The 26,761-nt window shown below is 38.4% G+C and overlaps 1 protein-coding gene and 1 long non-coding RNA gene across 6 annotated transcripts in view; one reads left to right on the forward strand and one right to left on the reverse strand.

The window, feature by feature from the left end:
* Positions 1-26,761, reverse strand: part of ARHGAP32 (Rho GTPase activating protein 32) — a 322,139-nt gene that overhangs the window by 137,352 nt on the left and 158,026 nt on the right. The window lies entirely within an intron of this gene.
* The window catches only part of LOC113914063, a 45,201-nt gene continuing 30,833 nt past the window's right edge, over positions 12,394-26,761 (forward strand). Inside the window, exon 1 of the long non-coding RNA XR_003517365.1 lies at positions 12,394-12,442. This is a non-coding gene — a long non-coding RNA (uncharacterized LOC113914063). The remainder of the gene's footprint in view (positions 12,443-26,761) is intronic.

A 26,761-nucleotide genomic window follows, 5' to 3' on the forward strand; every position in this document is an offset into this window, starting at 1 on the left:
TCATTTGAAATATATTCCTCTGTCTCTTTTGTCTAACTTTCTGTGTCTGTTTCTATGTGTTAGAAAAGTCAGCTACATCCCCTGCTCCTGAAAGTAATGGCCTAATGGAAGAAGAGATCCTGTCGTGCCCTGCAGTGCAATGTTCCATGTTTACTGGAACCTGACACTTCAAGGGTGTCTGCTATGTGTGTTGCATGCACCCCACTGTTGTGGCTGGGCTGTTTTTTCCTTCAGTCCAGTCATCTGCTGTGGCTCTCTTTGCCTGTTGTGGGAAGTGTTTGCTCTCTATGGTTTTAGTGGACCAGTCTGGGGCACGAGTTTAGTCAGACCAGGCATTTGCCAGACATGCAGTAGCACCAAACTGCAGAGGACCCCTGTGTGTTGTCCCCTGAGATGTTTTCCTTGGTGGGTGGGCCCTGCAATCAGACCAACTGTCTGTCCCCAGCCTATTGCTGGAACTGCAGTCTGACTGGTGTGGGTGGTTATATTCCTCCCAAGGACAGGAGTCACTTTGGTGTGGTGCTGGCCCCTTTGGGGGCTGCTTGCACACTGCCAGTCTTGTGGCCCTGGTTTGAATGGGTTCTGGCCAACAGCATATTGGAGGGGACTAATCACACAGTGCCTACAAGGTTTGTGCATCAGCAAGAGGGGACGTGCCCCCTCGCCCCACCGCTGCCTGGACCTGGTAGCCAGGCAAGGTGTGCAGTGTTAGCAAGATGCCTGCCAATCTGCTTATAAAATGCGACCTGCTGCCAGCGCTGAACAAAGGTCAGCTGGCGGGGGTAGGGGGGTGCAAAGTTTGCATGGGGCTCACAATTTTAACAACATGCACTCATTCTTCTGCAGAAGGGGGCCCACAACCACTTTTGCTGCCACCTAAACCAAGGCCTTGAAAAGCATACAGGTCAAAGACACACTGCTGGCAAGGTATGCGCTGGTCCTCTAGGGAAGAGAAACTGCAGGGGTGGGACTGAGGCGAGCCTGACAGGAAAGAGCGGATTCCCTAAAGGGCCGGGGGCTAGGTAGCAAGTGTTTGCTAGTTCCCACAGGTGGCCAGTGTGTTTATCTGGGGGGTGGGGGAGTGAAGTGGCACCTGCCAGCTGCTTTGTTCCTGGAGGAATCTTCCAGCAATCTCTCTCCCTGTAGGACACACTCTGAGATTAGGAAATAACTCTCCCTCCCCTATGCCCCAGGTGTTTTTCAAACTGCTGCTTCCATGCTGTATCTCTGTGGACTTTCTGTTGTACTATCTCTACAAGGGCAGGGACTCAAGTCCTCCAGCTCTCCCAGAGCTGAACCCACTAATTTTTAAAATTCCAGGCTTTAAGTCCCGCTAGTTGTAAGAACTCACAAAATTCAGCCCCTCTAGTTTTCAAAGCCAAATGTAAAGGGGATTTGGCTTCCCTGTGTGAGCTCCCTGGTCTAGAGTCTGTTTCTCTTCCTTCTTGGCACCCATAGGTCCCTTTCTCCCACAGACGGCCCACACATCTATTCAGCTCCCCACTGCATCTCTGCCCTTCCCATCTTCAATGTAGCCTCTTCTCTACCTTTAGTTGTGGCATTTGTTCTTCCAGTCTTCAGGTTGTTTTCTGGGTTGTTGACACTGATGTGTTATCTAGTTGTATTTGGGGACTAGGTAAGCTTAGAGTCCTCCTACTCCACTATCTTCCCAGCCTCCATCTGTAATTATTTTAAATGTAAACTGATTAAATTTCCCACTAAAGTAACAGAGAGTGGCTAAATGGATAAAAAGCTAGATTCAACTACAAGGTGCCTAAAAGACACTCATTTTGGCTTTCAGGACTAAAAGTGAAGAGATATATACACTAAAACTGAAGGAATAGGGGAAAAGTATTCCTTGCAAATGGAAACCAAAAGACAAGAGATGACTATACTTAAGTTAGACAAAATAAACTTTAAGTCAAAAAGTGTCACAACAAAGGTCATTACATAAAGACAAAGGAGTCAATTCATGAAGAAAATATAACAATTGTAAATATTTATGCACTCAACATTGGAGCACCAAAATATATTAAGCAAGTATCTACAGAAACAAAAAAGAGAAATAAAGAGCAATACAACAGTAATAAGGGATGTTAATACCCCACTCTTAAGATGGACAGATTATCCAGGCAGAAAATCAATAAGGAAACATTAGACTTAAACTGTATTTTAAGAGAAAAGAATCTAACAGACATATACAAAACACTCCATCCAACAGCAGCAGATTACATGTTCTTCCTAAATGCACATGAAACATTCTCCAAGACAGATCACATGTTATGTCACAAAATATGTCTCAGGAAATTTAAGAAGACTGAAATCATGCCAAGTATCTTTTCCAACTGGTATGAAACTAAAAATCAGTAATAGCAAGTAAACTGGAAAATTCACAAATATGTGTAAATTAAATAATACACTGCTGAACAACCAATGGGTCCAAAAAGAAATCAAAAGCAAATTCAAAAAATATCTTGAAAAAAACAAAATGGAAGCAAAATAAAACAAAACTTGTGAGATGCAATAAAAATAGCTCTGAGAGAAGTTTATAGTGACAAATGCCTATATTAAGAGATAAAAGACCTCCAATAAACAAGCTATCTTTATACTTCAAGGAATTAGAAAAAGAAAAAACTAAGCCCAAAGGTAGCAGAAAGAAAGAAAGAATGAAAATCAAAAAATAAATGAAACAGATCATAAATAAATGAAATAAAAACAACTACTAAGAGGTGGTTTTTGAAAAGATAAGCAAAATTGAAAACCCATTAGCTAGACAATGAAAAAAAAGAGAAGACTCAAAATTATAAGTGAAAGAGACATTATAACTGATAGCACAGAAATACAAAGGATCACAAGAGACTATACTACCAACAACAGTATGTCAACAGACTGGATAACCTAGAAGATAAGAATAAGTTCTTAGAAACATATGCCTACCAAGACCGAACTGTGAGGAAATAGAAAATTTGAATAGACCAATAACAAGGAGATTGAATCCATAATCAAAACTCTTCTAATAAAGAAAAGGCCTGTGCCTAATGACTTTGGTGGTGAATTTTGTCAAACATTTAAAGAAGAATTAACACCAATGCTACTCAAACTCTTCCATAAAAATGAAGAAGAGGGAATACTCCCAAATTTATTTTATGAAGGTACCATTACCCTGATACCAAAGCCTGATAAGGACATTACAAGAAAAGAAAGTTCCAGGCCGATACCCCTGATGAACATGCATGTAAAATTTCTTAACAAAATATTAGCAAACCAAATTCCACAGCACATTAAAAGGCCATGATCAATCTGGCCTGCAAGGATGGTTCAATATATATGATCAATAAATGTGATACACTACATTAATGGGATGAAAGAAAAAAAACCGTATGATCACCTCAATAGAGGCATAAAAAGTATTTGAAAAAATTCAACATTCTTTCATGATAAAGATGCTCAACAAATTAAGTATAGAAGGAATGTACCTTAACACAATGAAAGCCATAAGTGAAAAACTCACAGCTAACATCATACTGAACAATGAAAAGCTGAAAGCCTTTCTCTAAGATCAGAAACTAGACAAGAGAACCCCTCTTGCCACTTCTATTCATTACAGTACTGGAAATCCTAGAGAGAACAATTAAGCCAGAAAGAGAAATAAAAGGCACTGAAATCAGAAAGGAAAAAATAAAACTGTATCTCTTTGTAGATGATATGACCTTAAAGTAAAAACAAAACAACAACAAAAAACCTATAAACTCTACCAAAAAATATTAAAACAAAAAAATGAATTCAGTAAAGTTGTAGTATACTAAATCAACATGCAAAAATTGGTTACAATTCAATATATTAATAGTGAAATATCTGAAAAAGAAATTTTTTAAAAATCCCGTTTACAGGGGTGCCTGGGTGGCTCAGTCGGTTAAGCGTACGCCTTTGGGTCAGGTCATGATCCTGTAGTCCTGGGATTGAACCCCACACTGGGCCGCCCACTCGTTGGGGAGCCTGCTTCTCCCTCTGCCCCCCCCACACTTGTGCTTTCTCACTCTCTCCCTCTCTCTCAAATAAATAAAATCTTAAAAAAAAAAGCAAAATCCCATTTACAATAGCATCAAAAAAGAGTAAAATACTTAGGAATAAATTTAACAAAGGAGGTAAAAGATCTGTACAGTAAACTACAGAAAACTGTAACACATTGCTGAAAGAAATTAAGAAGATACAATCAAATGGTAAGAACTGATACTGTTAAAATGTCCCTTCTACCCAAAGCAATTTACAGATTATATCCAATCCTTATCAATATTCCAGTCGCATTTTTCACACAAATAAAATAAAATTCCTAAAACTCACATGCAACCACGAAAGACCAAGAATAGCTAAAGCCATCTTGTGCAACAAGAACAAAGCTGGAGTCATCACACTTCCAGATTTCAAACTGTGTTACAAAGCTGTGATAATCAAACGAATGTAGTATTGGCGTAAAAACAGATACTGGAACTGAATCACCAAAGGACCAACAGAAGTGAATCAAGAACCCCAGAACTATGCATAGATAGTCAACCAATTTTCAACAAATGTGCTAAGAGTACACAATGGGATAAGGATAGTATCGTCAATAAATTATAGGAAAACTGAATATCCATACGCAAAGAACAAAATTGGATCCTTATCTTACACCACACACAAAAATCAACTCAAAATAGATTAAAGACTAAAACATAAGACATGAAACCACTAAAATCATATAAAAAAACATAGGAGAAAAATTCCTTGACACTGATCTTGGCAATAAGTTTTTGGATTTGACACCAAAAGCATGGCAATAAAAGCAAAAATAAACACCTGGGATTATGTCAAACTAAAAAGTTTTTGCACAGCAAAGGATACAATCAACAAAATGAAAAGCAATCTGCAGAATGGGAGAAAATAGGGCATCTGAGTGGCTCAGTTGGTTAAGCGACTGCCTTTGGCTCAGGTCATGATCCTGGAGTCCCGGGATTGAGTCCCACATCGGGCTCCCGGCTCAGCAGGGAGTCTGCTTCTCCCTCTGACCCTCTACCCCCTCGTGCTCTCTCTCTCTCATTCTCTCTCTCAAATAAATAAAATCTTTAAAAAAAAAAAAAAGAATGGGAGAAAATATTTGCAAACCACATATCTGATATGAAGTTATTATCCAAAATACATAAAGAACTCATACAACTCAATAACAACAATAACACAAATAACCTGATTAAAAAATAAGCAACAATCCTAAATAAACACTTTTCCCAAGGAGACATACAAATGGCCAATGGGTATATGAAAAAATCCTCAACATTTCTAATCATCTAAGAAATGAAAATCAAAACCAAAATGAGATACAGTACACACCTGTTAGGATGACTATTATTAAAAAGTCAAAAGGTAAGAATTGGTAAGAACGTGGAGAAAAGGGAACCCTTGTGAAGTAGTTGTGGGCATGTAAATTGGTACAGCCATTATTGCAAAAAGTATGAAGGTTCTTCAAAATATTAAAAATAGAGAACTACCATATGACTTAAAAATCCCATTAGTGTACATATCCAAAGGAAATAAAATCATTATCTCAAAAAGATACCAGCATTCTCATGTTCACTGCAGCATTATGCACAGTAGCCAAGATATGGAAACCACGTAAGTGTACAGCTATACGTGGATACAGAAAACGTGCTATATGCATATGTATACACATGGGTGTGTGTGCACATACACTACACAAACACAATGAAATATTATGCAGCCACAAAAAGAAGGAAATCTTACAATTTATGACAACATGGATGAAACTGGCAAACCTTACACTACATGAAAATAAGCCTGACACAGAAAGACGAATATCTCATGATGTCACTTATATGCAGAATCTTTTTAAAAAATAAAAGCTGAATTCAGAGAAACAAAGAGTCGTGTCACGGTTACAAAAGGTTGAGGGGCAGGGGAAAGGGGAAAGGGGAAGATACAGATGAAAAGGTACAAGTTTTCATTTGTAAAAAACTAATTCATAGCATGGTGACTACAGTTAATAATAATGTATTGTATAATACATTTGAAATTTGCTGGCAATAGATTTCAAGGGTTCTCAATACCAAAAAAAATAATTATGTGATGTGATGGATATGTTAATTAGCTTGATTGTGGTAAACATTTCACAATGTATACCTATATCAAAATGCCACATTATATATCTTAAATGTATACAACTTATATTTGTCAATCATATCTCAAAAAAGCTGGAAAAAATATGGATGCACAAAGCAAAGTAGCCCCAAATTATATAAACACTGACAGAATCAAACGGAGAAACAGACAGCTCTACAATAATAATTAGATTTTAATACACTACTTTCAATAACAGATAAATTAGCTTCTCTTCATATGCTTATTGGCCATCTGTATAACTTCTTTGGGGGAATGTCCAAGTTCTTTGCCCATTTGTGAATTAGTTCGTTTCATTGTTTTGAAGTGCAGGAGTTCTTTACTTCGGAAATTAATCCCATATCAGATACATGATTTGCAAGTACTTTCTCCCATTCTGTGGGTTATCTTTTCACACTCTCTTGATAATATCCTTTAATGCACAAAATCTTCTACTTTCAATGAAATCCAATTTACCTACTGTTTTTTGCCTTTAACTTTTGGTGTCATACCCAAAAACTCATTGCCAAATCCAATGTCATAAAGATTTTCCTACATGTTCTCTTCTAAGTTTTAAAGTTTTGTTCTCACATTTAGGTCTTAGTTACATTTTGAGTTCATAAGATCCAACTTCATTCTTTTGCATGTGGATATCCAGTTTTCCCAGCACTGTTTGCTGAAAACACTGCCCTTTCCTCCACTGAATGGTGTTGGCAATCTTGTTGAAAATCAATAGACCATAAATGTGAGGGTTTATCTGGGGGCTCTCTATTCTATTTCATTGGTCTATATGTCTATCTTTATGCCAGTACCACAACTGTTTTGATTCCTTTTGATTTGTAGTAAGCTTTATAATTAGGAAGTGTGAGTTATTCAACTCCGTTCTTCAAGATTGTTCTTGGGTATTCAGAGTCCTTTGAGAATTCATATGAATTTTAAGATGGGTTTTTCTATTTCTACAAAAAAATAATGCCACTAGGATCTTTACAATTAAGATATAGATCACTTTGGGTAGTATCATCATGTTAAAAACATTAAGTATTCTAATCCATGTACTCGGGATATTTTTACATTTATTAGGTTTTCTTTATATTCTTTCAGCAGCATTTTGTAGCTCTCTGTGTACAAGTCTTTCAACTTTTTTGTTAGTATGTTCTTAAGTGATTTATTGATTTTGGTGTTACTGTAAATGGAATTATTTTCTTAATTTCCTTTTTCAGATTATTCACTTTCAGTGTATAAAAATGCTAGTGATATAGGAATGATGATTTTAAATTTGGAAACTGTTGAATTCATTCATTATTTCTAAGAGTTTTCTTGTGGAATCTTTTATGATTTTCTACATATAAGATCATGTCATTTGTGAACAGATTTAATATTACTTCTTTCTTTCCAACGTGGAAGCCTTTTATTTTTCTTGCCTAATTGTTCTGAATCACACTGAACAGAAGTGTTGAGAGCAGGCATGCTTATCTTGTTGCTGATGTTAGGAGAAATGCTTTCAGCTTTTCACCAAGGATATGATGTTAGCTAGTGGGTTTTTCATATTTGGTCTTTATTCTGTCAGTTTCCTTCTGCTCCTAGTTTGTTGAGTGTTTTTATCATGAAAGGATGTTAAATTTATCAAATGCTTTTTATGCATCTACTGAGATGATCACATGGGTGTTTTTTTCATTCATTCAGTTAATGTGCTATATTACATTGACTGATTTTCATATGCTGTACTTCTATCTGTGTTGATGAAAACTTCTGGATGGGTAGTGGTGATTTTACATAACAATGTAAATGCACTTAATGGCAATGAATTGTATAAAATGGTTGAAATGGCTAAAAAACATAAACAAAAATACAGGAAACTCACCACTGTCTGTTCCATCTTCCCAAAGGCAGAAGTCTCCCAGAAGTGTTAAATTTAAAAAGCAAAATTTTAAATGCATAAAATATGGTATTGCAGCCGTATGATGGATTATTTAATGATAAAAACAATGAAGTACTGATTGATTCATGCTATGTCTTAGATGAACTTCGAAAGCATGCTAAGTGAAAAAAGCCAGTTACAAAAAGAGCACATACTGTATGATTCCATTTACACAAAATTTCCGGAATAGGCAAATCCATGGAGACAGAAAGCAGATTAGTGGTTACCAGGGCTGGGTAGGCATAAAGGTCACGAGTTGGTGTACAGGTTTAGAAGGGCATGAGAATGACTGATAACGAGTACATGATTTCTTTTGGAACTGATAAAAATGTTCTAAAATCAGACTTTGGCAATGGTTGCACACCTTGTGAATATACTAACCAACAGTGAATTGTATACTTTAAGTAGATGAATTATATGGTGTATGAATTCTCTCTCAATGTGTTTTAAAAGTGGATTTTTTAAAGGTAAAAAAATCAATAGAATTTCAGTAATCAATAGTATCTAATGTTAAAATGTAACTGAAAAAATGTTCAATGCATGTTAACAATAAAAACTGTAAGTTACCTAAAAATAAACCAAATAAAAGATGTGCAGAATTTCAAAGGAAATTACTAAACCTGATTGAAAGATGTGAAAGAAGAGGTAAATAAATCCAAATAGATTTAAAAACTCAGCATGATAAATACAGTAATTATCCTCAATTAACCTATACATTAAATGCGATTCTTATCAAAATTTCAAGTTTTTTTTCTCCCCAAGATTTTTCAAGGGAAGTGCAAAATGTATATGGAAAAAAATGAGCCAAAAAGAACCAAGATCATTTTGATGACATCAGGAAAATTACCCTACGAGAAATCGAGATTTGTGGTGAAGCTACATTGCAGGAGCTCTCTGGATGTGCCTGTTTTTCATCTCACGGAGGGAGAGCTTCCCTCTCCACTCCTGAATCAATGCTACACTTGTAACTGTCTGAGCCAATAAAATGTGAGAAAAGCAATGTCCTGGGACTTCTAAGACTAGTCATTAAAAAGTCTAGCAGTTTCTGCTTTCTTACTCTTAAGAGTCCTAAGCCTCCAGTCAAAGGGCAACAGTACACTACTGAAGAAAGAGTTCATGGAAGAGGCCCGGAGGGATGAAACACCATGTGGAGAGAGAGAGCACATGAAGGCTCACTGAAGCTTGGAACACGCAGCCCCAGCCACGGTCACTATAGGACTACAACTGCCTGAGAGGACCCAAGCAAGACCAACAGAGAATTTCCCACCTGAGTCAATCCAAGGAATCAGGAATCATGAAACACAATAAAAGGCTTGTCATGTTAAGCCACTAAGGTTTTTTTTTAATATTTTTTTAAGATTTTATTTATTTATTTGAGAGAGAGAAGAAGCACGAGCGGGGGGGAGGGGCAGAGGGCAAGCAAACACCACACTGAGCAGGGAGCCTGATGTGAGGCTGGATCCCAGGACCCCGGGATCATGAGCTGAGCTGAAGACAGATGCTTAACCATCTGAGCCACCCAGGTGCCCCAAGCCACTAAGTTTTGAGGTGTTTGTTATACAGTAAGAAGTAATAGTAACCTATTAATTAAGATAGTGTGATAACTAGCACAGGGGTAGGCCATGGACCAATGGATCTCAAAATATAGATAACTAACACATATATTTGGACATTGATATATGACTAATTAGGCCTTAAAAATCACTGAGAAAATTAATTAATATTTAATCAATAGTCTAAGATAACTAAACTAGAAAGAGATAATAGACCCCAACCTTCTACCACATCCAATGAATAATTCCAGGCAAATTAAACATCTAAGTGTGAAAAGTAAAACCCTAAATATAAAATAATAAAAATAAAAGCAAAAAATATAATAAGGGAGATAGGGGAAAATGTTTTTATGCCCACAAGGCAGGGAAGAATTTCTTAGCTAAAACACAAAAAGAACAAAACAAAGACTAATGAAACTGGCTACATCAAAAGTTTTTAAATAATCACAAAAGGGACACCATAAACCAAGTGAAAAGATGAGTCACAAACTGGGATAAAAATATTTGTAACATGTATTTGACAAATTTTTAACTATAATATGTAATGAAAAAATGAGATATATATCTATCTCAACATCTTTTAAATGGGGATCACTAAATATTTAATGAATGACTGAATAAACAAACACTGTCTCACTGGAATATAGTATTCATTTACAAAACTGAATACATCACCTTTCCTTACAAATTCTCTTCTTCCTCCTGAATTCCTGAAGTAAATAAATAGCATAACCATTCATCTCATTGACCAACCTAATCATCTTAGATTCCTCTACTACTCTTCCTCTCCACACATCCTCTTTTATATTTCCATGGTCAAGATCTAACCTCAATCTTTACTTCCTTATAATCTCTCCTGTCTCCCAAAACTGGTCTTTCACAACTGTCCCTTTATTTCCATTCTCCACTGATACTTCCCTGGTTCTGGGCCTCACAAGATCTGGACTACATGACTGCAGAATGGATAACTACAGTAGTCTTCTAATTGGTCTCTCTCCATTTCCCATTACACAAGGATCACAGTACTCTCTTCTCAAAATCCCACAACATCTTCTCAGTTCCTACTAAGAAAGTAATTTAGAGGCGCCTGGGTGGCTCAGTCATTAAGCATCTGCCTTCAGCTCAGGTCATGATCCCAGGGTCCTGGGATCGAGCCCCACATTGGGCTCTCTGCTCAGCGGGAAGCCTGCTTCTCCCTCTCCCCCTGCTTGTGTTCCCTCTCTCGCTGTGTCTCTCTCTCTCAAATAAATAAATAAAATCTTTAAAAAAAAAAAAAAGTAAGTAATTTAGGGGTGTCTGGGTGGCTCAGTTGGTTAAGCAACCAACTCTTGACGTTGGCTCAGGTCATGATCGTGGAGTCTGCTTGGTATTCTCTGTCTTGCTCTTCCTCTGCCCCTCCCCTCCCCATGCACACACACGCTCTCTTTTCTCTTGTGCTAAAGAGAAAAAAGAATTTAAATACGACGTCCATATACCATAGATGAACCTTGAAGGAAGGTAATTTCTCCATATATCTTCTAAAACATGTTTTCCCACAATCATTCTACCCCATCCATCCTCCCTCCCTCCCAGGTACCTTTGTTTATGTTCTTTTTCCTTGCTAAATGCTCTTCATTTCTATCTCTGCATATCTAAAACCTATTCAATCTTCAATAAAGTCTTTCTTGAATGCCACAGGAAATAACCTCTCTTACCTCTGAATACCTGTAAGAACTCTTACAACATGCAATACATTTTTCTTATCTTACTATGTTTATTGGTATATTGCTTGTTTCCCCTGTGGGAAGAATCTCTTATCTACTTCATCAGTGATATTCATGTAAGTATCAAGCACATACAAGATATTCAGTAAAACCATCCGGAATTGTGGGTTTTAAGACATCCAATGCACAAGTCTAAACATCAATGTGTTTACACAGAACCTGAACCACATGTACCAAGAGTATACACTATGAAAGATTAGGCTACATTTAGCTGAAGAAACTTATGACATAAATATGATGATTTAAATTATGTTTATTTCCTTCAACTTAATGATATCTCAATCCTTTGTTTATAAGGAATGGAAAACAGAATTTCTAAGTTCCTTACTTCTAGATTCTTTACAAATCTATTTTTGGAGTTATTTTTCCTATTTTGAATTCACTTTTATATCACCATGGAAACCAATCTGCAATCAGTGTTGTTAGAATATTTAAAAATACAACTCCATTCAGCAAGCATTCAAACGTTCAGAAGAAGTCCTTTCTTTACATGGATATGTAAATTCCTACATGGTAGAAATCAGTAGCGTAAAGCAGGGTAAAAATCACCCCACCCACATAAAAAATTATTCATCAAAGTCTAATCAACAGCTTGTAAATAGGGCACACAAAGATTTCTTTTCTTCATCTTTTATAGACCTATTATGCTTACAATTTCACTGTGACATACCTATGCACATTATAAACATTTTCCTTCACCTCTGTAGCCTGTAGTAGATGTGGAAAATAAAAACTAATTTCTGTTACACAATATTACGTGCTCTACTCACACCTATGGTCAACATCCTAATAATACTGAAAATACTACTTTAAGACTACTGAGTTGAAGATGCCAAGTGGAAGAATAACTCTACATTAGAGTTGTATCTTAGGTGGGAAATAAGTGAAGTAAGTTCTAATTTTAGCACATAAGGAAAAAATCAGTAACAGACAAAATTGCTCTTCAAATTTCTTAGGAAAAAGCTAGAAAACTAAATGCATCATAATAAACCTAACAATCTGTTTCTCCTTCCAGATTGGAACACCGCACTGTTTCCTCAGCTGATTACCAGATATAGTAACTGGTTTGTTCAACTTTATTTTTTTCAAGTTTATTCAAATTCCAGTTAGCTAACATACAGTGTAATATTAGTTTCAGGTGTGCAATATAGTGATTCAACACTTCCATACATCACCCGGCACTCATCGCAACAAGAGCCTCCTTATTCCCTATCACCTTATTTCACCCATCCCCCCACCCACCTCCCCTCTGGTAACCATCGGTGTGTTCTCTACAGTTAAGAGTCCGTTTCGTGGTTTACTTCTCTCCTTTTTTTTCCCTCTGCTTGTTTGTTTCATTTCTTAAATTGCACATATGAGTGAAATCATATGGTATCTTTCTCTGACTGACTTATTTCACTTAGCATAATCCTCTTTAGCTCCAGCAATGTCAACGCAAATGGCAAGATTTCATAACGGCATCTTACTCAGCCATCAAAAAGAGTGAAATCTTGCCATTTGCAAGATATGTGTGTGTGTGTGTGTGTGTGTGTGTGTGTGTGTGTGTATACATATATTTTCCTTGTCCATTCATCCGTCTTTAAAAACCAGAATCACCCTCAGCTCAATAAGATGCCCACAACCTGACAGCACTACCAATAACTCACTATATGAAGTGTTCATTTCAAATCATCCCCTTAAATGACAATGATTTCCCAACATAAAAAGAGGTATTAGTATGCAATGTGCAAAAAAGTACGGCTGAAAGTTTATCTGTTTTGGTTTAAGGAAAAATAAATTCTTCAGTAGGGGTAGAAACACTAAAATTATCATGGCTTTTGTTTCAAAAGTAGTAGGTACTACATGTACTTTTACATAAAACTATTTTTTTAACTAGGAATATCTACTATACATAGTATTAAAAAGATGAGGGAACTAACCTTTTCATTGGTTTAATTCATTTTTATTAATTACTGAAAGTCCCAATGATAGGTACCAAAACTTGTTGCTAATACATATTTCCATAAACCTTAATATTCACATTCACATAAATTCTTAATCAGGAAGAAAACCCAGTCTTTTTCCAAAAAGACACAACATTTAGTCAATGATCAACTGAACTGGTAAATACCAGGTATTTAAAATATACCAGGTATTTGAAATACTAAAATTGAAAATGCAGAATCCGTGTATATGCTATCTTACCCGTTAAAAATTTAACAAAAGATTTTCAGTGTTTCTCCTCAAAGGGGGAAAATGCAATGATGTGATTTCCCTGGTTTCTTTTACCATTATTTTAAACATTAAACATTCTAAATACATTAATATTTCAATATCTTAACCCATAGGTTTAATTCTGTCTGAAACTGAAGCTAAATTTTTAATTACAACTACAGAAAAATCATGTTATTTTAACTTACTTTCTTCATTTCACAATATTATATAAGGTTATTCTCTATGTTAAAAGAAATATTCTATCTAAATAAACTGATGGGAAATTAGAAAAGATGGTGGAGGAGTAGGGGACCCTATTCCAACCAGTCCCTTGAATTGAGCTGGATATCTACCAGACCACTCTGAACACCCACAAAATCAGCCTGAGATATAAGAAAACAGATCTGGATCTCTACAAACAGAATATCGCCAGCGGTTGGTTTCAAGGTACAAAGCAGGGAGCCATGATTCCTCGGGCAGATATCAGAAGATAAACGGAAGGGGGAGGGAGCCTCTGGGATATTGCACCGCCGGAGTGCAAAAGCCTCCCATGCTGGGGATGGGGCAAGGACTTTAAGGCAGCCCACCAGATGGAAACCTGGAGCAGTGGGGCCACAAGTGCGAACTGGGGGCGACCGGCAGTATTAGAAGCACCAAGGGCAGAGACGTGCCTGGACCTGGAAGCGAGGGCTGGGAGCCCTGCTGTGGGGTGCACAACCCAAGACACTACAGTTTTAGGCTGTGAGGTCTGCCAGATTTACACATGAATATAGATATCAGCAAGATGTCAGAAATAGACTTCAGGGTAACAGGAAGACAACAGCTAAAATGAAGAAATTAATGGCAACATAGAGTCCCTAAGGGCAGAAATGAGAGCTGATCTGGCAGAATTCAAAAATGCTATCAATGAGATCCAATCTAATCTAGATACTCTAACAGCTATGGTAAACAAGGCAGAAGAATGAATTAGTGATCTAGAAGACAAACTGATAGAAAAAAAGGAAAACAAGGAGGCCTGGAAGAAACAGCTTAAAATCCATGAAAACAGAATTAGAGAAATAAGTGACGCCATGAAACATTCCAATGTCAGAATTATTGAGATCGCTGAGGGAGTGAAGGAGAAACAGGACTAGAAGATATACTTGAGAAAATCGTAGCTGAGAACTGCCCTAATCTGGTAAATGAAACAAACATTCGTGTCCTAGAGGCAGAGAGGACCCCTCCCAAGATCAAGGAAAACAGGCCAACACCCCGGCATGTAATAGTAAAACTCTCAAATCTTAGAACCAAGGAAACCATCTTAAGGGCAGTTAGGGGGAAGAGATTCCTTATGTACAGAGGGAGGAACATCAGAATAATGTCAGACTAACCACAGAGACCTGGCAAGCCAGAAAGGGCTGGCGAGACATATTCAGGGTACTAAATGAGAAGAATATGCAGCCAAGAATACTTTATCTGGCAAGGCTGTCATTTAGAATGGATGGAGAGATGCAGAGCTTCCAGGACCAGCAGAAACTGAAAGAATATGTGACCACTAAGCCGGCCCTGCAAGAAATATGGGGGCGGGGGTTCTATAAAAGGAGAAAGACCCCAAGAGTGATATAGAACAGAAATTTACAGAGACAATCTATAGGAACAAGGACTTCACACAATAAATTCATATCTTTCAATAATCACTCTCAACATGAACGGCCTAAATGCTCCCATAAAACGGCACAGGGTTGCAGATTGGATAAAAAGACAGGACCCAACCATATGCTGTCTATAAGAGATTCATTGTGAACCTAAAGATACATCCAGACTGAAAGTGAAGGGATGGAGATCCATCTTCCATGCCAACAGACTCAAAAGAAAGCTGGGGTAGCAATTCTCATATCAGAAAATTAGATTTTAAGCTAAAGACTGTACTTAGAGACACAGAGGACACTATATCATTCTTACAGGGTCTATCCAACAAGAAAATCTAACAATTGTAAATATCAATGCCCCCAACATGGAAGCAGCCAACCACATAAGCCAACTGTTAACCAAAATTAAGAGTCATACTGATAATAATACGTTAATTGTAGGAGACCTCAATATTCCACTCAGCAATAGATCATCTAAGCAGAAAATCAACAAAGAAACAAGAGCTTTGAATGACACACTGGACCAGATGGACTATATATATATATGTGTGTGTGTGTGTGTGTGTGTGTGTGTGTGTGTGTGTGTGTGTGTGTGTGTGTGTGTATAGAACATTCCAAACTAAAACAACAGAAACTCATTCTTCACGAGCACACATGGAACTTTCTCCAGAATAGACCACATACTGAGTCACAAATCAGGTCTCAACCAATACCAAACGACAGAGATTATTCCCTGCATATTCTCAGACAATAATACTTTAGAACTGGAACTCAATCACAAGAAAAATCTGGAAGAAATTCAAACACTTGGAAGCTAAAGACCACTCTGCTTAAGAATGTTTGGGTAAACTAGGAAATCAAAGAACTTAAACAATTCATGGAAACCAATGAGAATGAAAACATATCAGTCTAAAACCTATGGGATACTGCAAAGACAGTCCTAAGGGGGAAATACATAGCCACCCAAGCCTCACCCAAAAAAATAGAAAAATCCTGAATTTACCAACTAACTTTACACCTTAAAGAACTAGAGAAAAAGCAATAAATGATGCCTAAGCCACACATTAGAAGAGAAATAATTAAGATCAGAGCAGAGATCAATGAATTAGAAACCAGAAATACAGTAGAGGAGATCAACAAAACTAGAAGCTGGTTCTTTGAAAGAATTAATAAGATCGATAAACCACTGGCCAGACTTATTCAAAAGAAAAGAGAAAGGACCCAAATTAATAAAATAATGAATGAAAGGGGAGAGATCACAACTAACACCAAAGAAATACAAATAATTATTAGACACTATTATCAACAACTATATGCCAACAAATTAAGCAACCTGGTAGAAATAGGATGTCTTCCTGGAAACCTATAAACTACCAAGACTGAAACAGGAAGAAACTGACAACCTGAATAGACCAATAACCAGTAACAAGATTGAAGCAGTGATCCAAAAACCTCCCAGAAAACAAGAGTCCAGGGCCTGATGGATTCTCTGGGGAATTCTACCAAACACTCAAAGAAGAAACAATACCTATTCTCCTGAAGCTGTTTCAAGAAATAGAAACAGAAGGAAAGCTTCCAGACTCATTCTATGAGGCCAGCATTACCTTGATCCCCAAACCAGGCAAAGACCCCCATCAAAAAGGAGAATTTCAGACTGATATCCGTGATGGATATGGATTCGAAAATTCTCAACAGAATCCTACCTAATAGGATCCAACAGCACATTAAAAGGATCATCCACCACGACCAAGTGGGATTTATCCCTGGGATACAAGGGATTTCTTTGATGCAGAAAAAGAATTTGACAAAATACAACATCCTTTCCTGATTAAAACTCTTCAGAGTATAGGGATAGAGGGAACTTTCCTCAAGCTCATAAAATCCATCTATGAAAAACCCACAGCAAATATCATCCTCAATGGTGAAAAGCTGAGAGACTTTCCCTTAAGATCAGGAACACGACAAGGGGGGGCGGAGCAAGATGGCGGAGGAGTAGGAGACCTAGATTTTGTCTGGTCTCAGGAATTCAGCTGAATAGGGATCAAACCATTCTGAACATCTACGAACTCAACAGGAGATCGAACAGGAGAGTAGCAACAACTCTCTGAACAGAGAAGCGACCACTTACTGGAAGGTAGGGCGTGCGGAGAAGTGAATCCGAGGCGATATTCGGGAGGATAGACGGCGGGGAAGGGGCCTCCGCCGGCCGCTTCTGGCAAGTGCTAGAGCCGCGGAGCACAAAATCGGACCTTTTAAAAGTTGGCTCGGCGGAGGGACGTCGCTGCAGTGGCTAAGCGGGGGGTGGAATCCTCCCGGGACAGTGTGGTCTCAGGACCCTTGGGGTCACAGAGAGACCGGGGGTGCCTGAGTGCGGCAGAGCTCCCAGGTATCAGAGCAGGGAAGCCGGCTGCAGAGACGGAGCCGAGGCGCGGGCTCTCAGCTCGGGGTGGCCACAAACTGTGATCTGCGGCCCAGTCGGGGCACGGCTCCCCCAGCAGGGACCCAACAAGCAGCAGATCCGGGGAGACTCCCCTTCCTTCCCGGGGAGGAGCGGTGCGGGAACGCACTGCAGGGATCTGCTGGGTTTGGAGACTCCGAGCGGGGTCGGGTGCCAGAGATAGCAACGCTCGGTCACAGGCCGGGTGAGCACGGAGTGCGGCCAGAGACCGGGGACACGGGAGTGACTGCTTTTCTCTGGGGGCGCACTGAGGAGTGGGGCCCCGAGTTCTCGGCTCCTCCGGGCGGAGACTGGGAGGCCGCCATTTTCGCCCTGGTCCTCCAAAGCTGTACCGAGAGCTTGCAGGGAACAAAAGCTCCTGAGAGCAAACTGGAGCAGCTTCCTTAGCCCGGACCGACAAGGGCGGGGCAATTCCGCCTCCGGCAAAGACATTTGGAAACCACAGCAACAGGCCCCTCCCCCAGAAGATCAGCACAAACAGCCAGCAAGCCAAGACCAAGTTGATCGATCAAGGAGAATAGGAGAACTCCAGCGCTAGGGGAATACTGCACATAGATTCATGGCTTCTTTTTTTTTTTTTTTTTTTTTTACCATGATTCATTATTTCATCAAAGTTAATTTTTGTTGACTTTTTTTATTTTTCTTTTTCCCTTTTTCAACCAACATCTTATAAATCCCTTTTTTAAAAAAAAAAAAACATTTTTTATTTTTTTTTCATTTTTAGAGTCATATTTTATCCCTTCATAGTAGTTATCCTTGTTTTTGGCATATATATATAAGTTGTTCTCTCTTTAAAATTTTGAGGTACAGTTTCTTCTAACAGATCAAAATATACCCTAAACCACTAGTGTATGGCTTTGTTCTAGTCTCCTGCCTGATCACATTCTCTCCCTTTTTCCTTTTTTTTTTTTTTTCCTTAAATCTTCTTTCTTTTTTCAAACAACTTATCTTACCAAGTCCTTTTATAAAATCTTTTATAATTTTCATCTTTACAGTCATCTTCCATCCCTTCATTGTATCAACCCTTATTTTGTACATATATGTCTTTCTTCCTTTAAAATTTTAGGAGGCACTTTTTTCTAACAGACCAAAATACGCCCAAAATCTAGTGTGTGGCACTGATCTATGCACTAGCCTGATCATATTTGATCATATTCTGCCTTTTTTGAATTGTTTTGTTTTTGTTTTTATCTTTTTTTCTTTTTTTTTCTTTTTCTCTTTCTTTTTTCTTTCTTTCCCTTTCCTTTCCCCTGGTTTCAGGTCTTTTCTGATTTGTATACAGTATATTTGCTGGGGACGTTGTAAACCTGTTAGCCTTTTGTTCTCTCATTCATCTATTCTCCTCTGGACAAAATGACAAGACGAAAGAAATCACCTCAGCAAAAAGAACAAGAGGTAGTACCGTCTGCCAGGGACCTACTCAATACGGACATTAGTACGATGTCAGACCTAGAGTTCAGAATCATGACTTTAAAGATACTAGCTGGGCTTGAAAAAAGCGTGGAAGTTATTAGAGAAACCCTTTCTGGAGAAATAAAAGAACTAAAATCTAACCAAATCGAAATCAAAAAGGCTATTGATGAGGTGCAATCAAAAATGGGGGCACTGAATGCTAGGATAAATGAGGCAGAAGAGAGAATCAGCGATATAGAAGACCAAATGATGGAAAATAAAGAGGCTGAGAAAAAGAGAGAGAAACAACTACAGGATCACGAGGGCAGAATTCGAGAGATAAGTGATACGATAAGACGAAACAACATTAGAATAATTGGGATCCCAGAAGAAGAAGAGAGAGAGAGAGGGGCAGAAGGTATATTGGAGCAAATTATAGCAGAGAACTTCCCTAATGTGAGGAAGGAAACAGGCATCAAAATCCAGGAGGCACAGAGAACCCCTCTCAAAATCAATAAAAATAGGTCAACACCCCGACATCTAATAGTAAAACTTACGAGTCTCAGAGACAAAGAGAAAATCCTGAAAGCAGCTCGGGAGAAGAGATATGTAACCTACAATGGTAGAAACATTAGATTGGCAACAGACCTATCCACAGAGACCTGGCAGGCCAGAAAGGACTGGCAAGATATCTTCAGAGCACTAAACGAGAAAAATATGCAGCCAAGAATACTATATCCAGCTAGGCTATCATTGAAAATAGAAGGAGAGATAAAAAGCTTCCAGAACAAACAAAAACTAAAGGAATTTGCAAACACGAAACCAGCCCTCCAAGAAATATTGAGAGGGGTCCTCTAAGCAAAGAGAGAACCTAAAAGCAGCAAAGAGCAGAAACGAACACAGACAACAGACAGTTAACAGTCACCTTACAGGTAATACAATGGCACTAAATTCATACCTTTCAATAGTTACCCTGAATGTAAATGGGCTCAATGCCCCAATCAAAAGACACAGGCTATCAGATTGGATTAAAAAACAAGACCCATCCATATGCTGTCTGCAAGAGACTCATTTTACACCCAAAGACACCCCCAGATTGAAAGTGAGGGGGTGGAAAACCATTTACCATGCTAATGGACACCAAAAGAAAGCTGGGGTGGCAATCCTTATATCAGACAAACTAGATTTTAAAACAAAGACTGTAATAAGAGATGAGGAAGGACACTATATCCTACTTAAAGGGTCTATCCAACAAGAAGATCTAACAATTGTAAATATCTATGCCCCTAACATGGGAGCAGCCAATTATATAAGGCAATTAATAACAAAAGCAAAGAAACACATTGACAACAATACAATAATAGTGGGGGACTTTAACACCCCCCTGACTGAAATGGACAGATCATCTAAGCAAAAGATCAACAAGGAAATAAAGACTTTAAATGACACACTGGACCAAATGGACTTCACAGACATATTCAGAACATTCCATCCCAAAGCAACGGAATACACATTCTTCTCTAGTGCCCATGGAACATTCTCCAGAATTGATCACATCCTAGGTCACAAATCAGGTCTCAATCGGTACCAAAAGATTGGGATCATTCCCTGCATATTTTCAGACCACAATGCTTTGAAACTAGAACTCAACCACAAGAGGAAAGTCGGAAAGAACTCAAATACATGGAGGCTAAAGAGCATCCTACTAAAGAATGAATGGGTCAACCAAGAAATTAAAGAAGAATTAAAAAAATTCATGGAAACCAATGAAAATGAAAACACAACTGTTCAAAATCTTTGGGATACAGCAAAGGCAGTCCTGAGAGGAAAGTATGTAGCAATACAAGCCTTTCTCAAGAAACAAGAAAGGTCTCAAATACACAACCTAACCCTACACCTAAAGGAGCTGGAGAAAGAACAACAAAGAAAGCCTAAACCCAGCAGGAGAAGAGAAATCATAAAGATCAGAGCAGAAATCAATGAACTAGAAACCAAAAGAACAGTAGAACAGATCAACGAAACTAGGAGCTGGTTCTTTGAAAGAATTAACAAGATTGATAAACCCCTGGCCAGACTGATCAAAAAGAAAAGAGAAATGACCCAAATCAACAAAATCATGAATGAAAGAGGAGAGATCACAAGCAACACCAAAGAAATACAAACAATTATAAGAACATATTATGAGCAACTCTATGCCAGCAAATTAGATAACCTGGAAGAAATGGGTGCATTCCTAGAGAAGTATCAACTACCAAAATTGAACCAGGAAGAAATAGAAAACCTGAACAGACCTATAACCACTAAGGAAATTGAAACAGTCATAAAAAATCTCCCAAGAAACAAAAGCCCAGGGCCAGATGGCTTCCCAGGGGAATTCTATCAGACATTTCAAGAAGAATTAATACCTATTCTCCTGAAACTGTTCCAAAAAATAGAAATGGAAGGGAAACTTCCAAACTCATTTTATGAGGCCAGCATTACCTTGATCCCAAAACCAGACAAAGACCCCATCAAAAAAGAGAATTACAGACCAATATCCTTGATGAACATGGATGCAAAAATTCTCACCAAAATACTAGCCAATAGGATCCAACAGTACATTAAAAGGATTATTCACCACGACCAAGTGGGATTTATCCCTGGGCTGCAAGGCTGGTTCAACATCCGCAAATCAATCAACGTGATACAATACATTAACAAAAGAAAGAACAAGAATCATATGATCCTCTCAATAGATGCAGAAAAAGCATTTGACAAAGTACAACATCCTTTCTTGATCAAAACTCTTCAGAGTATAGGGATAGAGGGTACATACCTCAATATCATAAAAGCCATCTACGAAAAACCTACAGCGAATATCATTCTCAATGGGGAAAGGCTGAGAGCTTTTCCCCTAAGGTCAGGAACGCGGCAGGGATGTCCACTCTCACCACTGCTATTCAACATAGTATTAGAAGTCCTAGCCACAGCAATCAGACAACAAAAAGAAATCAAAGGCATCCAAATCGGCAAAGAGGAAGTCAAACTCTCACTCTTTGCAGATGATATGATACTGTATGTGGAAAACCCAAAAGACTCCACCCCAAAACTGCTAGAACTCATACAGGAATTCAGTAAAGTAGCAGGATATAAAATCAATGCACAGAAATCAGTGGCATTCCTATACACCAACAACAAGACAGAAGAGAGACAAATCAAGGAGTCGATCCCATTTACAATTGCACCCAAAACCATTAGATACCTAGGAATAAATCTAACCAAAGAGGCAAAGGATCTGTACTCAGAAAACTATAAAATACTCAGGAAAGAAATTGAAGAAGACACAAAGAAATGGAAAAACGTTCCATGCTCATGGATTGGGAGAATCAACATTGTGAAGATGTCAATGCTACCTAGAGCAATCTACACATTCAATGCAATCCCCATCAAAATACCATCCACTTTTTTCAAAGAAATGGAACAAATAATCCTAAAATTTGTATGGAACCAGAAGAGACCCAGAATAGCCAGAGGAATACTGAAGAAGAAAAGCAAAGCTGGCGGCATCACAATTCCGGACTTCCAGCTCTATTACAAAGCTGTCATCATCAAGACAGTATGGTACTGGCACAAAAACAGACACATAGATCAATGGAACAGAATTGAGAGCCCAGAAATGGACCCTCAACTCTATGGTCAACTTATTTTTGACAAAGCAGGAAAGAATGTCCAATGGCAAAAAGACAGTCTCTTCAACAAATGGTGTTGGGAAAATTGGACAGCCACATGCAGAAGAATGAAACTGGACCATTTCCTTACACCACACACAAAAATAGACTCCAAATGGTTGAAAGACCTAAACGTGAGACAGGAGTCCATCCAAATCCTAAAGGAGAACACAGGTAGCAACCTTTTCGACCTTAGCCGCAGCAACTTCTTCCTAGAAACATCGCCAAAGGCACGGGAAGCCAGGGCAAAAATGAACTATTGGGATTTCATCAAGATAAAAAGCTTCTGCACAGCAAAAGAAACAGTCCACAAAACCAAAAGACAACCGACAGAATGGGAGAAAATATTTGCAAATGACATATCAGATAAAGGGCTAGTATCCAAAATCTATAAAGAACTTATCAAACTCAACACCCAAAGAACAAATAATCCAATCAAGAAATGGGCAGAAGACATGAACAGACATTTCTCCAAAGAAGACATCCAAATGGCCAACAGGCACATGAAAAAGTGCTCAACATCGCTTGGCATCAGGGAAATCCAAATCAAAACCTCCATGAGATACCACCTCACACCCGTCAGAATGGCTAAAATTAACAAGTCAGGGAACGACAGATGTTGGCGGGGATGTGGAGAAAGGGGAACCCTCCTACACTGTTGGTGGGAATGCAAGCTGGTGCAACCCCTCTGGAAAACAGTATGGAGGTTCCTCAAACAGTTGAAATTAGAGCTACCGTTCGATCCAGCAATAGCACTACTGGGTATTTACCACAAAGATACAAATGTAGGGACCCGAAGGGGTACGTGTACCCCAATGTTTATAGCAGCAATGTCCACCATAGCCAAACTGTGGAAAGAGCCAAGATGCCCATCGACAGATGAATGGATAAAGAAGATGTGGTATATATACACAATGGAATATTATGCAGCCATCAAAAGGAATGAGATCTTGCCATTTGCAACGACGTGGATGGAACTGGAGGGTGTTATGCTGAGTGAAATAAGTCAATCAGAGAAAGACATGTATCACATGACCTCACTGATATGAGGAATTCTTAATCTCAGGAAACAAACTGAGTGTTACTGGAGTGGTGGGGGGTGGGAGGGATGGGGTGGCTGGATGATAGATATTGGGGAGGGTATGTGCTACGGTGAGCGCTGTGAATTGTGCAAGACTGTTGAATCACAGATCTGTACTTCTGAAACAAATAACGCAACATATTTTAAGAAAAAAGAAAAAGAAGAAGATAACAGAAGAGGAAGAAAAGGGGAGTATGTCAGAGGGGGAGACGAACCATGAGAGATGATGGACTCTGAAAAAGAAACTGAGGGTTCTAGAGGGGAGGGGGGTAGGGGGATGGGTTAGCCTGGTGATGGGTATTGAGGAGGGCACGTTCTGCATGGAGCACTGGGTGTTATGAACAAACAATGAATCATGGAACACTGCACCAAAAACTAATGATGTAATATATGGTGATTAACATAACAATAAAAATTAAAAAAAAAAAAAAAAAAAAAAAAAAAAAAAAAAAAAAGGAACACGACAAGGATGCCCACTCTCGCCACTCTTGTTCAACATAGTACTAGAAGTCCTAGCAACAGCAATCAGACAACAAAAAAGAATAAAAGGTGTTCAAATTGGCAAAGAAGAAGTCAAGCTCTCTCTCTTCGATGACATGATACTTTATGTGGAAAACCCAAAGGACTGCACCCCCAAATTACTAGAACTCCTACAGCAATTCAGTAATGTGGCAGGATACAAAACCAGTGCACAGAAATCAGCTGCTTTCTTATACACTAACAATGTAACTGTAGAAAGAGAAATCGGAGAATCAATTCCATTTACAATAGCACCAAAAACCATAAGATAACTTGGAACAAACCTAACCAAAGAGGTAAAGGATCTATACTCTAGGAACTACAGAACACTCATGAAACAAATTGAAGAAGACACAAAAATATGGAAAAACATTCCATGCTCAAGGATCAGAAGAATAAACATTGTTTAAAATGTCTACGCTCTCCAGAGCAATCTATACCTTCAATGCCATCCTGATCGAAATACCAACAGCATTTTTCAAAGTGCTGGAACAAACAATCCTAGTATTTGTATGGAATCAGAAAAGACCGAATCGCCAAGGAAATGTTGAAAAGAAAAATAAAGCTGGAGGCATCACGTTGCCTGATTTCAAGCTATATTACAAAGCTGTGATCACCAAGACAGTATGGTACTGGCACAAAAACAGACACACAGACCAATGGAACAAAATAGAGAGCCCAGATATGGACCTTCAACTATATGGTCAAATAATCTTCGAGAAAGCAGGAAAAAATATCCAGTTGAAAAAAAGACAGTCTCTTCAATAAATGGTGCTGGGAAAATTGGACAGCTATATACAGAAGAATGAAACTCGACCATTCTCTTACACCATACACAAAGATTAACTCAAAATGGATGAAAGACCTCAATGTGAGACAGGAGTCCATCAAAATCCTAGAGGAGAACATAGACAGTAACCTCTTCGACATCAGCCACAGAAACTTCTTTCAAGACACGTCCCCAAAGGCAAGGGAAACAAAAGCGAAAATGAACTTTTGGGACTTCATCAAGTTAAAAAGCTTTGCACAGCAAAGGAAACAGTCAACAAAACATAGAGGCAACCCACGGAATGGGAGAAGATTTTTGCAAATGACACTACAGACAAAGGGCTGATAGCCAAGATCTACAAAGAACTTCTCAAACTCAACACCCAAAAAACAAATAATCACGTCAAAAATTGGGCAGAAGACATGAACAGACAATTCTCAAAAGAAGACATACAAATGGCTAACAGACACATGAAAAAATGTTCATCATCATTAGCCATCAGGGAAATCCAAATCAAAACCACATTGAGATACCACCTTACACCAGTTAGAATGGCAAAAATGGACAAGGCAAGAAACAACAAATGTTGGAGAGGTTGTGGAGAAAGGGGAACCCTCTTACACTGTTGGTGGGAATGCAAGTTGTGCATCCACTTTGGAAAACAGTGTGTAGGTTCCTCAAAAAATTAAAAATAGAGCTATCCTATGACCCAGCAATTGCGCTACTGGGTATTTACTCCAAAGACATAGATGTAGTGAAAAGAAGGGCCATATGCACCCCAATGTTCACAGCAGCAATGTCTGCAATAGCCAAATTGTGGAAAGAGCTGAGATGCCCTTCAATAGATTAATGGATAAAGAAGATGTGGTCCATATATACAACAGAATATTACTCAGCCATCAGAAAGGATGAATACCCAACTTTGGGATGGGTATTCATGGATGGATGGGACTGGAGGAGATTATGCTAAGTGAAATACGTCAAGCAGAGTAAGTCAATTATATGGTTTCACTTATTTGTGGAACATAAGGAATAGCAGAGAGGACATTAGGAGAAGGAAGGGAAAAATGAAGGTGGGGAAATCAGAGGGAGAGATGAACCATGAGAGACGATGGACTCTGAGAAACAAACTGAGGGTTCTAGAGGGGAGGGGGGCTGGGAGGATGGGTTAGCCAGGTGATGGGTATTAAGGAGGGCAGACACTGCATGGAGCACTGGGTGTTATACAAAAACAATGGATCGTGGATCACCACATCAAAAACTAGTCATGTATTGTATGGTGACTAACATGACATAATAAAACAAACAAACAAACAAACAAAAAACTGATTACCAGAACACCAAGAATATTAGCAATACAGTCTCTCTTGTAAGGGGAAGTTTGTCATAATATTCCTGATAGTTATACAGCTTCTTATTTGCAAAGAATTTTCTTCACCCACTGCCTCAATCCTAACAACACTACACTCAGGTCATGAAGAAAAGTATTTTCACATTTTACAGATTATGGTCTGTCTTCACCAAAGTTCCTTAGAACATTTGACTTTCTCTAAAGTTCTTTAAAATTTATTGAGCAATCTGTTTTGGTTTTTAATTATCATCTCACTTAATTCCCACACTACTCTGTAATATATAT

Source organism: Zalophus californianus, chromosome 11 (assembly GCF_009762305.2).
Source record: "Zalophus californianus isolate mZalCal1 chromosome 11, mZalCal1.pri.v2, whole genome shotgun sequence".
NCBI classification, from domain to species: domain Eukaryota; kingdom Metazoa; phylum Chordata; class Mammalia; order Carnivora; family Otariidae; genus Zalophus; species Zalophus californianus.